Here is a 14,262-nt window from a genome sequence, read left to right as displayed (position 1 = left end):
GCCGACTGCATCGGTGAGACCTTGCTTGAGGGTGTTACATTCATCAGTACCATTGTTTGCCAATTGATCATTCACTTGCATGTTATCTGCTGAACGTCTGCTAGGCGACAATTGTTGAATGTTGAGGGCTCATTCACAATGGTATGTCTTGATATTTTCTCTCACTCGCTTATCCTTGTCTTGTTCATTTCTATCTTAAATTGTTTGTCATCCATCATTGCTATCATACTAATCAACGGTGTCTGCAGCTCTCCATGTATCCTTTTGTCAACACAGTCCTTGCTGGCTTGCACCAGGGTATCAACAACAGCATCTTGGTATTGCTGATACATATGCTCCGGAAGCACATATGAGTTCTTTTGATTATGTTTATAACTTCAGCCACATCAGCCACAAATCAACAAAACGGGCCATTTCAGCCACATCAGCCACAGCAAGCCCCAAAATGGCATGCCACAGTTTGGCTATGCTTGCTGCTTCAGCCACAGCAGCCACATATCCAATAACAATTACCAATCATACTGTCACTTTTCCGGAGTTGCAAACAATTTTGTGTTTTCTTTGTAGTGGCCTCATTTCAGCATCTTTCCCTCCCCAATCTTAGCATATACCTACCTTAGCTTCTTAGAATGCAGATCATCATTTTTTTGTGTTTCTAAAATGAGATACCAAGATGCTGAGACATGAATGAAAAGGGACATCTGAAGACAGGCAAAAACAAAGAGCTGCAATTTTTCTAACCATTGGGTCACATGCTGTCATGTTCATAATTGGACCCCACAGTTGCAGCTCTAGAGAGAATGTACAGTAGAGTTGAACAAAAGTATGACTAATTATCATGTGACCTAAGCTTCTTGTCATTCTTTTCACTACTCATTACCAATATTTTGCTGTGGAATGTGAGACACTAATAGCTGTCCTAAGAACTTTTTTATAGCTCAGTATTTTCTTGATTGGTAGTTATACACTAGGATCTGAAAGATCTTGAGCATCTCTTAGAAAATTCCTTTTCTACCCTAGTATCTTAGCAATTTTGCACCTTGGCACACATTTTTCTTTTTCAAGAAAATTTATACACATAATGGTGGCCTATGAGAGCACACATGAGTATTTTTGAAGCATGCAGATTTCAATCACTTTCAAAAAATGGAATGTGATCCTCACATTCTATCTGTAACTCTAGGGAAATAATGATGCTATAAGCAGTCAGCCACACACATCAGCCATAGCTATACTAGAAAAGGTATCTATTTGTATCTAGGTACTAAAAAAACTTTCTAACTTAGCAAAATCTTGCAAATAATGTAAGGAATATCAGGGTGTGGAAAGACCTTGACAAGCAAGGTAATTCTACTAGGAAAATGCTGACTGTGTTAGTAGTGCCTTGCTTATAGCAAACATTTTTACTAGAAGCTGTGTATATTAGTGCTAAAAATTATGACATTATATACAGTATAATTTATCTAATCAAGAAATACTGTTTTTTTTGTATTCTATATACAGTAGGGTTATAGCTAATGCAGCATAACCAATTCAACTAAATAAGCTCATAACTAAACTTCTATATTCTATTGTCTCCCTTATAACACCCTAACAAAAGAAAGGCCTCAATTAATAAACCTACCAACATTTTGTATTAGTAAGGAGGCATGGGAACATTATTGCCATAGTTAAATATAGGGAGCAGGTTTATAGTGTGTATCTTTTTACTTAACAGATTGTCTGCTTCTACTGAGCATTTGGAAAACCCTTCCTTCTTATTAAATCACAATCATACATAACTATCAACAATATTAATTGGTGCCAATTATGATATATTTTATCTGATTACCAGTAATTATAATCATGATCAAATCTGCAAATCAACATAATGCTGTCTATACTACTAGAGTCTTATAAGAAAGCACTATTCAAATTACTATTTTATATCCCTAAATTTCAGATTGAGTAAGTGCTATAAATATTTTCCTCTAATATAGAGTGTATTCTCAATGTCTTATCAGCTTTTAGTAGTAGTATCTAGTATTTAGACTCACATTCTAAAAGACTTATTATTTAGGGTATTTATCAACTTACTTATAAATAAGAAAAATAAAGATAAAAGTTAAATAGAATTAAATATGTTAAGACTGTCTAAAATGTGTCTATATATTTGAATTACCAAGCTAAGTAAATTAGACCTTATAACTTAGTAGTTTAAAGCATTTTGCTAAAGTGCTTGCAAGTATAAGGTTATAGGTTCAACTCTGGTTTAGGACAGGTTTGTTATAAAGTACAATTTTAGGCATAAATATTTAACTAATAGTCTCTATAGCTAAGCTCTGTTAAAAAGTTATAGATAACCATAATACTAGTAAGTAATCCTAGTACTTGGTTAAGTGTTATTTTTTGAAAAATTTAAATGGAAATTATATATGATTAGAGCTGATTATGCATAATTCAAGATAATTAACCTTTATAAGCTATAGATAAAAAGAGAGAGGGGGGAGAGAGAAGAAGGAAAGAAAGATAAAAATTCATAATAATAATAAGTGGAAATTCTATATAATTATAGAGAATTTGAGCATAATCAGAAGTGTAATTTTCCCAGATATAACTTTTTGGCAATTTTTAATCCTTGAGATTATCTCTATGCCTTATCTATCTATGCTAGCTTATGGCAATCACACTGCTCTAATATTTAACCCTGATTACCCTCAAGAACTTTGTTGCTACTTTGCTAACCTTAATTTCCACTTTTCTTGCTTAGTAGTTATTGATAAGATAGAGTGAAAGAAATATGCATGCTACTTTGCTGATTTTGACACATATAAGCTTTGGAAGTCTTTAATGACCTTTTATAATCCCACAAGAACATATTGGGACTTTCACAACTCAATTTACAGGCTCTACCTAGGATTAGGTAATAATAAGAGATGGATAGTTACAGATATATATAGGCTCATTAATAAGTACTAGAGGATTAGAATCATGTCTCTAGGTAATCTAAACAACTATTATTGTTGATTTCTTATAATCTTACTATTCCTCTGTCATAAGAATTGGATAAACAAAGCTAAGCAGAGTTGAGCTTTTTCTCAAGGTTAACAAACTGAACTATGAGCTTATATCTTACAGAGATTACAGGTTAGGTTCCCTAATCATCTTGCAGATAACCTACATCAAATTGCAGAAATCTATGACACTATGTAATTTGTTTTCTATGGCACTAGTATCTTCTCCACATCATCTTAGTCTCCAATAGTTGCAGCCTCTGATTTTATGTCTAAAAAGCCTAGTGACCTTCTAGTTATTCTAGATTGCATTTCCAACTCTCTGGTTGGCACACAGAGTGATATGAGTCTCTCTTAACCTCCATGCTTGCAATTATAGTGTTGAAACAATGGTTTTAAGTGCTATATATTTTATAATGTGGCTGACACCTTATCCATGCATGCTCTGAGATTTATGCATATGTTTGTATAGGAAAGTGCCATTGGAACTTAGAAAAACAAAGTTGTCTTGCCTATAGATTGCTTTGTCTCATATGTGTTATGAACTGCTCATTCAGTAATCCTAAGAGTAAGAGGTTTTTCCCTAGGTTGCTCATAGAGGAAGGGTGGAACAATGGTCTTGACTATACATGTAGCACAGGAGCTGAGTGTATTGCAACATAGGCAATAAGAACAGTGAGCATTGTAGGAAGACAGTGCAATAACAAAAGGGTACTGTAGGAAAACAGTACCAGAATGAAGAGAATAGACTAAAAATCCTTAGCCTATTCTATGGGCCTTTTATACTACTTTAGGAAGGGGCGTGAGAATACCATATATGTATCCATAGGTATTCTCTAAGTCATTTGCCTCTTAGAATGACTACTCTTGCTTCTCTGCTTGTCTCTTTCCAATCAAGAGGATAAGGAGCTTTATGCCTATGTGTGAGTAGTTTGTAAGGCAGGAAAGGATGCCCGCTGCAACAGGCTCATGATACTCAACTAGCAACAGATGGTCCACTGGGAGTGGATGACCAAAGATAATATCTGTACCTTCATGTATGCCTCAGAATGTGAGGCCGCCTAGTAGTTGTGATGATTGTATCTGTATAGACCGCTGTAAAAGCCTGATAAGTCATAATCATAACAATACCCCCGTTTTACATCCTATTTACCTGGTAGGACAACATCTTGCATTTCATTGCCAGTCCATTGTGAGTAGTGTGTGGATGAGTAGAAACTCTAGCATGTGGGTTCTAATTCATGTTGTCAATTTCTTCTTCTTCCTTCTCTGAGGGCCAAACCTCAGTGTTTCCAGGATAGTCGTCTATCCCTATGATTGTTATTTCCTCCTGATGGCAAGTGGTGTCCACGGACAAGAAGGTTGATTGCTTTATGAAGGCTTAGGCCTACTTCTCCAGATTACCAGCATGCTGTCCCAAGCAGTATTGCTCCTATAAATTAAGCTCATCTCCGGTAAGGTAGTGTCAGCATCCAGAGTTTGTTTATCACAAATATGGGCCTAAAGGTAGGGACTACCATATGTAGTATTGGGTTTGAGGCAAAGATGTGAAGAGAATTAGACTAGAAGGGTGTAGTGAGGAGACAGGAGGAGTCTGACTCCTTCTCCAAGACTGCCCGTTTGCATGCACAAATAGCCATCAAGACCATAGCTGATGCATTCGTCAGGTCTACAAGATATATCCACGATGGTAGTTTAAATGTCATTCTGGACATCCACTAGTTTAATGTCATGGTGGATGCCTGTAGTTTAAGGTCATTGTGGACCCATTAGGGTGCCCTGCACTACCAGATAGTTTATATTTTCAGGTTATTTTGGACCTTCATCATCATCAACATGGAGAATCTATAGGGGAAGATGTTTCTGCATGCTGGACCATTCATTGGTTATGTGCATAGGGCCCTAGACCAGACTTCGCCCTCCCAGGTTCCACTAAGGCATGATGGGAATGGTTTATACTATATCAAACTAGATAACTTATAATACCTCAGAATTATGAGACCACTCAGTTTAATGCTATAAGGTAGGCAACTGCTATCATCTGACTGTGTCCCTTGAGTCATGATAGTCTTGGCCTTCTGAGGATGAAGGTAGTTTATCATCATTCCCAATGTCATTTCTGTCAAAAATGACATTAATTGATCCCTGTGGAGCAAAGGGACAAATAGGTTATCATCATTATAGACAAGGGCAATACTCTTTGTCAATATCTTCTTACAATCCCTATGCAGAAGGGGATAGTAGTTTAAAGTCATTATGGACCAATTGGGACTCAGGGTCACCAATCACAACTCCTATTTAACTAAGGAGCAAGTAGTTTAACGTCATTGCAGATATAGTAATATTTGATTGAGATATCCACCATACAATCCCTGTGCTAAAAGGGATGAGTAGTTTAACGTCATTGTGGACGTGGTGATATCTGATTGAGGTATCCCCACACAGTCCTTATTCTTAAAAGGATGGTAGTTTAATGTCATTTTGGACATGATAATATCTCTGTGATAAAGACGCCACTATATGATCCCTATACTGAAAGGGACAATAGTTTATCATCATTGCAGACATATCTTGCCACAAATATTATGGCAAAACAATGCCTAGTTTAATGTCTTCCCAGACATTATTGTTGCTAGATAATCCCAGCTCCAATATGATCCCTGGAACGGAGGGACAGTAGTTTAACATCATTTTGGATGCTAGTAGTTTAATGTCATTTCAGATGCTCACATCGGCGGAATAGACTTTCCAGATAAGTGGCCAGCTCCTGTTGTACTTCCATGATGTGAGCCTAGGTCTGTGATCTAGCTTGTCCGACTAGATTCTTGACTCGAGGCACATGTCCTAGTTGCCTCCTAACTAGGTCTTGGAGCGGAATTCCTTGTACTTCAACTCCAGGACTAGACTGGGCATGCCATAAAGAGATGCATGCTCTTCTACGTCCCCAGACCCCTTGCTTGGATTTGGACTAAGATGACCTGGTGTTCTTTACTGAAAAGTGAATGAACATCAAAGCACTTTGATCACTTATAGGCAGGGTTCTGTGATGCACGTCCTCCTGAAAACCCATACTTCACCAGAATGCAACCATGCTCCATGGGTCAATGGTAGTTTAACGTCATCTTGGATGGGGATAATTTTCCATTGTTTCGGACAAAGACTAGTTTAACATCATTGCAGACCCTAGTAGTTTATAGTTATTGTGGACCAAGCCTTTGGTAGTTTTACATTGTTCTAGATGTTATTTGTGGCCTTGCATTGCCTTGGGGCAAGCATGTTGATACACAAGAGGTGGCTCTAAGTGCCGAGCACAACACCAAAACAACCTCTAATGTAGGGGGTGCTGGAGCTAGTATCTGATACACAAGGAATTGTTAGTAATGACTTTAGAAATCAATGGCATACTGAGAATCAGCAAGGAGTGTAAGGTTATAGCTCCCAAGCAGTTTCGGGACTGTGCCAAACACCAACCGAATGTTTAGTTGGTCATATTGGGGATTTGGTCGGTAACAAGAAGGTAGTGTTGCGACCAACAACTACGTGCTTCATCAGCCACACAGGACTCAGACAATATACAAGGGAGGATGGGGGGGTATGAGCGAAGAGATGAGTATGAATGCAAACAAGGCCAAATGACAAGGAGGACAAGTTTCGGGAGTCAACGAAGATGATTTTGATGGTTAAGACGAGTGCAAATGAGCTCTGAACTGTGAGGTGAAAAAGCTAGTTTATTTTAGAAGTGTATGTAGGTTTTTATAGTAAACAGAGCCCCTAAGTAAAATATTAAACAAGAAATAAGAGTAGATGTCAAATGGGCACCAAGCCTTAGCGGTCAGAGAAGATAAGGTAGGTAAGATGTCCATATGGGTTCCAAAGGTGATAAGGTAAAAGTTAATTAGCGATGGCAAAATCCCAAACATTTGGGATCCGTCATCTGAGCATAGGTAGCTAGAACAGGCATTGGAAAACCAATGAAAATAAAGAAGAGGTATTGTATGACCAGGGTAGCCAAGTAATGGTGCAAGATTGTGTTTGATTGCCCATATGGAAGTCGGGAAGATAAGCAATAAGGACTGACCGACTTATAGAAGACATTGGCCGATATAGACTACTGGCTCCAATCTCGTAAACACTTATCATAGCACTCTTATGTAGTTATGGTAAGTATGTAAAGTGTGGGCGAACTGACCCAAGTGCTGCTAAACATTCTTCAGTGGCTTGTTGTTGGTCAGGTAGGGACTGACTATGTTCGGTAAAAGTCAGCATCTTTGGTACTTGTCTAGCGCTGTTCAGTATCTTCCCAAAGCTTCCCAAATACCTCTCTCAGACCCTAGCATGGGTGCATGCTCATCAATGTTTTAGTAGAGGTAGCCTAGACTCTACTATCTCATATATCAGCAGTTAGGATCCCCTAATATGAAAATAGTCCTGTAAAACTAGAGATCCAAAGTGGGACATCCAAACACCAGTCAGACCTTGACTGTGAGGGTTCACTTAACCGAGTTATGCATCATAATTATTTATCTTGGCTTCGGACTTGCACCAGTTATGTACAAGCATCTATGTTGTACCAAGACAAAGAGCCAGCTTGTTGACACCTGATACAAGAGTAGTCATGTGGAGGGTTCCCTAATGCAGAAAAAACCCTGTAAAACTGAGGATCTAAATAGGACACTCAGTGCATCTGTCAGATTACTCCTTGACAGTATGAATATGAAAATTCCACATATATGTCACATATAAAATATGCCCACTTATGTGCCATGTTCTACTATTCCAAGAACATGGGCTTGTGGTCAGGTACTTCCCCTGCCTTCTTGTCTTTTCACAGTTTTAAGACATGCAGGTCCGATAGTTTAGACATCATTCTGGATATGGGGTAGTTTAACGTTGCTTTTAGATGAGGGTGTATAGTTTAACATCATGAAGAATGAACCTAGTTTTACGTTGTGGCAGACGAGGGTAGTTTTAGGTTGTTTTGGACCTTCTTCCTGTCTTGGGTAAGGAGTTCCTCAACTTCCTTACTCCCTTTCTTGCCCTATCAATGTCTATTAATAATCATACCCTTGATATCTGTTACCCCCTTTATTGGGCCGGTAATAGGGATCTATGTCATCATAATTTCTAGGGTCATCTAGGGCATCCCAGGCATGGAGCTCAGACTAAGTCTAGAAGCAATTTCTTCAAGCCTCCAAATTAGCATGGCGAGTTCTGTAGCTACTTTGGCTATTCTGTCCCTTGTCTGCATAAAGTCAATGATTAATAGGAGGCATTCCAGACTGGTGTCAAACACCCTTGCTAGCATGTATTTCGCATCGGAGGGTTGCCTGGGTTCCTTGGTTTCTTTGTCCTTTATTTCTTTAATAGACAGGCAGTTCCTCCTCATTGGTATTCCCATGGGATAGGGGAAAGTCTCATATCCTATGAGAGGAGGGGGTCGTGGGATTGCCATCTGACATATGAACATCTCATTGTCACAGAAGAGGGCATTCCACAACCATGTGTGGAACCCCTCTTAGATTGATATAACTGCGGGACATTCTCCAGGACATAGGGGTACATTCCAGGTAATGACATGGAAAGGGTTGGTTCTGACTGCTTGAATATCTCCCAACTCCCCTGAGAAGAGGAAAGCTGGAAGGAGTTCTTAGTTGACATACTAGGTGAACTCATCAGGGTAAATAAAGAGGGCTCATGGTTGTCCGTCATTATCCTCATACTAAGATACTGTGTTGGGGTTAGTTTGGAGGGCAAGCATTCTGATCTGTAGGCTTGCACTGGCTAACCATTGTGGTATATTGTTATTTTTGTTTCCTAGTTGTCCTGCTGAGAAATTAGTGAGTCATTGGAGTGCCATGGCAGTAGCCATTTGTATTACCATAGAGATAGTGTTCTACTGTAAGAGAGTGTCTGCATATTGTTCCAGTTCTCCAGAGTGAGGATTTGAATGATGGGCAATTCTTCCCATAGTGCTGGGAACTTGTCCACCAACCAGTACTGTTGGTTGTGTAATTCCTGGTAGAACTGGAACCAGGTCAATCACTCCATCACCTGGTTGTTGATCTCCACCTCTCGTATGTAGTCCTGAGGGGTTTCCAGTCCCAGGAGTCATTGTGATTCTAATAGAAGGTGGAATTCCAGTTATAGGTCTGCTAGGATCACCATTGTTTCTATCATTAGTACCCTCATTCCATGGTGCATCTTGGGAATTCCTCCTAAACAATTGTTTATTAGTATGAGCCCGCTCCCTCTCATTGAACTTAGTGTAGTCTTCAGCATTGTCATCTAAGAAGTTGTTGAGACTTTGAGTAAGGAAGATGATGGCAGTGTTGGACTCTGGTGGTGTTGGGCTTGTTCCTCTGTCAACATATTTGATGTCTAGATTGGTGACTATAAGGATGACATCAGGAGAGGAGTTTCTTAAGGGAGACAAGGCTGTGTTGTCATCATGGAGGAGCATTGGTGTGTTAAGATCTAGGGGTAAGGAGTGTGGAGATGTCTGGTATGGGGCACTTTTGTTGCCCTTTTTATACCTTTTGATCAGAGTGATTTGGAGCAAGGTTTATTAGGGTATTGGTCGTGGAACTCTTTTAAGGCTTCTTCTACTATCCCTTTTAAGAGAGCATAGGGTTCCCAGGTGTTATTGGCTTTGGGATATCCCACCAACTTAACCAAATACTTGGTTCCCCATCCTTGTCATTTTGAGTCCAAGATCATCTCCACTTTATAATGCTCTTCATCATTTAGTATCTTCAGTGGTGGTCTTATGAAGTTTTTTCCATGTGCTTCTATTTCCCTATATTTGGTGAGCATGGTGGCATGGAAAACAGGATGGATTTTCCATTATTGAGGAATTTGTAGCTTATACGCTAGGAGTCCTATTTTTGCTAGAATTTTAAAAGAGCCATATCTTTTAGGGGCAAGTTTGAATTTGAGGTGCGTTGTCTGGATATGGGTTCCTTCAAGCCATACTTGGTCTCCTTCTTTCTATTGAGGAAGCTTCTTATTGAGGTCCTGGTCCTTAGTATGTTAACTTGCCATTTGTAAGCTGGCTGCAGCTTCTTCCTGGACTTCTGTAATTACCTGTATGTGTTCAGCTACTACAGGTACCTTTGTCTCCAGCACTGTGTCTGCTGAATATGGGGGGTTGAAGCTATAGAGTACTTTGAACAGTGGCTTTCCGGTGGCAGAATGTTTTCATGTGTTGTGTAAGAATTTGGCAAATAGCAGAAGGTCCACCTAGTTATCTTGGTGGTAGTTGCAGAACATTCTTAGGAATTGTTTGATCTCCTGGTTAACTTGTTCTGTTTCCCCATCCATTTGGAAATGATATTCTATGCTAAGAGTGGTGGTAATACCTAGCTGTTTCCATAGTTCCTATGTGAACTTGGCTGCAAATTATGGGCCATGATCGGACACTATCTTGGTTGGTAACCCATGTCAATTAAAAATATTGTTCTAGAAGAGTGTGATCATCTCTTCCACCGTAATGGTTTTCTTGCATAGAGTGATGAGTGATGACTATGCTTTTTGATAACCCTTGATCTACTACCACATTAATTGAATCGAAACCCTTGCTCTCGGATAAATCTGTGATGAAATCTGTCAAGATAAATATTGTTTTTGGCCATTCTGGGTGATGTAGCGGCCATGCCACATGGGTGCCACCTTTGGGACTCATTGATTACTTGCCTCTACAGCTGGGAGCGGCCCTACAGCCGTTCCCAGAGCGGGTATATTGCTTTCTTTCTCCATTTGGACTGTCTCACTTTGTTTTTACTTTGTCTCACCTTGTTTCAGTTATTTCACCAGGTTAGCCGGCTGAGGCGGTCCTGTGTGATGTTATTGACACTCCGGACCGAGCTCCAGGTGGAGCTTTTGACTGCTTTGTAAGATATTTCACCTGCAATGACCCATTGATGTTATACCTTCCTTTTTCATTTCTCATTGTTCTGTGTAGCTTAAATACCCATGGTCCGAGGGTAATTCTTTCCTCAGACTCTTACCCTTTGGACCACAGGTGCGCTCCCCTCTGTTCTTTGTATCTACTCAGACTCTTACCCTCTGGACCACAGTCCTGTCATTATAGAGCTTCTTTTGGGCACTCTCTCTGTGCCAGTCGCTTTGTTGTCACTGCGCTCAACAGGTTATGGGCCCTGCGCTCTAGCGACTTTGCTCTACATTGCTTTATCGACACTTTCTGGTCTCCCATCTGCTGTGCCACTCCTTTCTGGCCACACCCCATTGCTGCCACATCTTCCCCATTGCTTTCCCTGCCTTTCCCATTGTCCCACATCGCTTCCAATACTATTCCCTGCTTGTGCCACTCGTGCCACACCATGTCTGACCCCTCATTCGCTCTCCCTTCTGTCTCCCCTCTCAATAATCGCAACTATCCTTCCTGGTCTAAGGAGATCAAGGCCTGGCTTCATCTCAAAGGCCTGTGGCTTCTGGTCTCTGGTGATGAGACAGCCCCTGTTGGCACGAAGGAGAAGCCTGCTGACCCAAAAGAGGTGGCAGAGTGGAAGAGGAATGCTCAGAAGGCTGCTGGTGCGCTCTTACTTTCAGTTGAGGAGCAGTTCAGAGGCGTCTTGGATGGCATTGAGGACGACCCCATTGCTATTTGGACTACACTGGAGGAGCAGTTCAACAAGAAGTCTGCTGGATTGCGTTTCAACACGATGGAAGACCTCTTCTCGATCAAGAAGCGCAACGATGAGTCTCTCCAGTCCCTCATTCATCGTGTCAATGAGTCTATGTGCGTCCTGAAGAATCTCCGCAACTCTGGCTTCGATCTCAAGAAGCAGGACAAGGAGCTCACTTGCATGGCCCTCTTGTGGTCTCTCCACTCTGAGTTTGACACCTTCTGCTCCTCTCTCAGTCTCATGGACATCTTGTCTCATTCCAAGCTCGAGGACGTGTTCAGGCGCGAGGATTTGAACCGTGCACGTTATTCTGATCCCACAGACTCTGCACAGGCCCTTGTGGCATCCTTTCCTTCATCCCCCTCCTCTTCCTCCACCTCCTACAGACGTTCCAGGCCACCCAGGAAGCAGTACAAGTGCGACTTCTGTGGTGCCACTGGCCACACTGATGATAGGTGCTTCAAGAGGATCAATGAGGAGCTGAAGAAGTCCAAGCCACAGCAGGCCCACTCGGTTCAGGCCCCTGAAGCCTCTGGTCCCATATAGTTTGCAGGCAATGCAAGTTTTCGTTCCCCTGCTCCATCCCCTTCATCCACAGCCCCCTTACTTGTCACTGACCTCGATTGGAATGCGGACACAGGTGCGACCTCTCATATGACACCCCATCGCCACTGGCTTCGCAACTATCATCCCTTCGTCGTCCCCATTCGTCTTGCAGACTCATCTGTCATCTACTCTGCTGGTGTTGGGACTGTGGTGTTCAATCCGGTTGTTGGAGGCAAGAGGGCACAGTCTGTGGAGTTCTCAAACGTCCTGCATGTCCCTGATCTCGGTTGTAATCTCCTGTCTGTGCTGTATTTGACTCAGCACAAGCACTTCTCTGTGCTAATAGAAGGATCTTCGATGCATTTCCCCTGGGACGGTGCAGTGTGGTTCATGGCGATTGTTTCTAATGGTTCCAACAATGCATATCTTCAAGGGACCACATCCACCGTTGTTTTGCAGTCTGCTGGTGCTGCTTCTACTCTCCCTCTTGACTTGTCCCTGTGGCATCGTCGTCTCTGCCACTACCACCATGCTGGAGTGCAGAAGATGGTGAAGGAACGACTCATTACTGGTCTACAGCTCGATTCGGACGTGCAGCCTGACCCTGTGTGCGAGCCCTGTCTCTTTGGCAAGATGCACGCTCACCCCTTCCCCTCCACTGGCTCTGTGACCTCCAAACCGCTTGAACTCATCCACTCTGATCTCCATGGTCCTCTCCTTATTGCCACTCACTCTGGAATGCGCTACTGGATCACCTTCATTGATGAGTTCACCAAGCTCAAGGTGGTCTATGTCCTGCACTTGAAGAGTGACACGTTTGAGGCTTTCAAGCGCTATAAGGCTTACGTGGAGAACCTAACTGGACAGCGCATTTTGGCTCTGCAGGATGATAAGGGAGGAGAGTACATGTCCAATGCCTGGGACTTGTTTTGTTTGGAGCATGGGATTGCTAGGAGGCACATGGCACGCAATTGGCCACAGCAGAACAGTGTGGCAGAGCATGCCAATCACATTATTATGGAGGCCCTCACTGCCATGCTCTCTGAATTGCATTTGCTGCTTGTTTTCTGGGGTGAGGCTCTGGCTGCTTATGTGCATGTCTGGAATTGACTCTGGACGTCTACCCTGAAGGGCAAGACGCTATTTGAGATGGTCCATGGGAAGAAGCCGGACGTTTTGCACTTGCAGGTCTAGGGCTGCTTGGCTTATGTGCATGTGCAGAGGGACAAAAAGGATGGATTTGGATTGCATATGGAGAAGTGCGTGTTTATTGGGTATCCTGATGGCTACAAGGCATGGAAGTTCTACAATCCTGCGACTCGGAAGGTCATTATTTCGGAAAGGGCAGACTTTGATGAGCGATTCTTTTCTGGCACTCGCAACTTGAATGCTAACACTCAGTCTGCCACCCCTCCTCCTTCATCTCTATTCAGTCTTTGGGATGCAGATGTTGATCCAGTGCCAGTTCTGGGGGGGAAGCAGATGCTCCTCCTCCTGCTGGTCACCTCAAAGATGCTCCCATCGATCGGGATCATCCTGTAGCAGACCCAGCACCTCCACCACCTCTTGCTCCTGTCGTTGTCCCTCCTGATGCTCCCCCTCCTGTCATTCCAGCGCTACCTCCTGCTCTCAGAACATGCTCTAGGAATCGCTCTGCCACCCCTGAACCAGGTCCATCTGTTACTCGATGCTCTACTCATACTCGTCGTGCTCCTGAGGAATGGTAGAAGGTTAGGACGCTGCCTGGAGACAATGATGCTCATTATGACACTGCTGGGGACGTCCCTGATGCTCCTAGAGAGGCAGAGATGGAACCCATTGTTAAGGACACATTTCTGGCTGAAGTCGAGCGTGCCCTATTCACCTCTGGTGCTGAAAAGGCTGAACCCTCAACGTATCGTCAGGCAATAAAGCGCCCTGATACAGATAAGTGGCAGAAGGCAGCAGAGGAAGAGATGAAGGCTCATGCTCGGAATTGCACCTGGGACATTGTTCCATTCCCTGAGGGCTCCAAGGCAATTGGTTCTCGTTGGGTTTTCAAGGTGAAGCACAATCGGATGGCTCTGTCGAGCGCTACA

The sequence above is a fragment of the Heterobasidion irregulare genome, assembly GCF_000320585.1.
Source record: "Heterobasidion irregulare TC 32-1 unplaced genomic scaffold scaffold_02, whole genome shotgun sequence".
NCBI classification, from domain to species: Eukaryota; Fungi; Basidiomycota; class Agaricomycetes; order Russulales; family Bondarzewiaceae; genus Heterobasidion; species Heterobasidion irregulare.
This window is presented reverse-complemented; position numbering follows the sequence as displayed.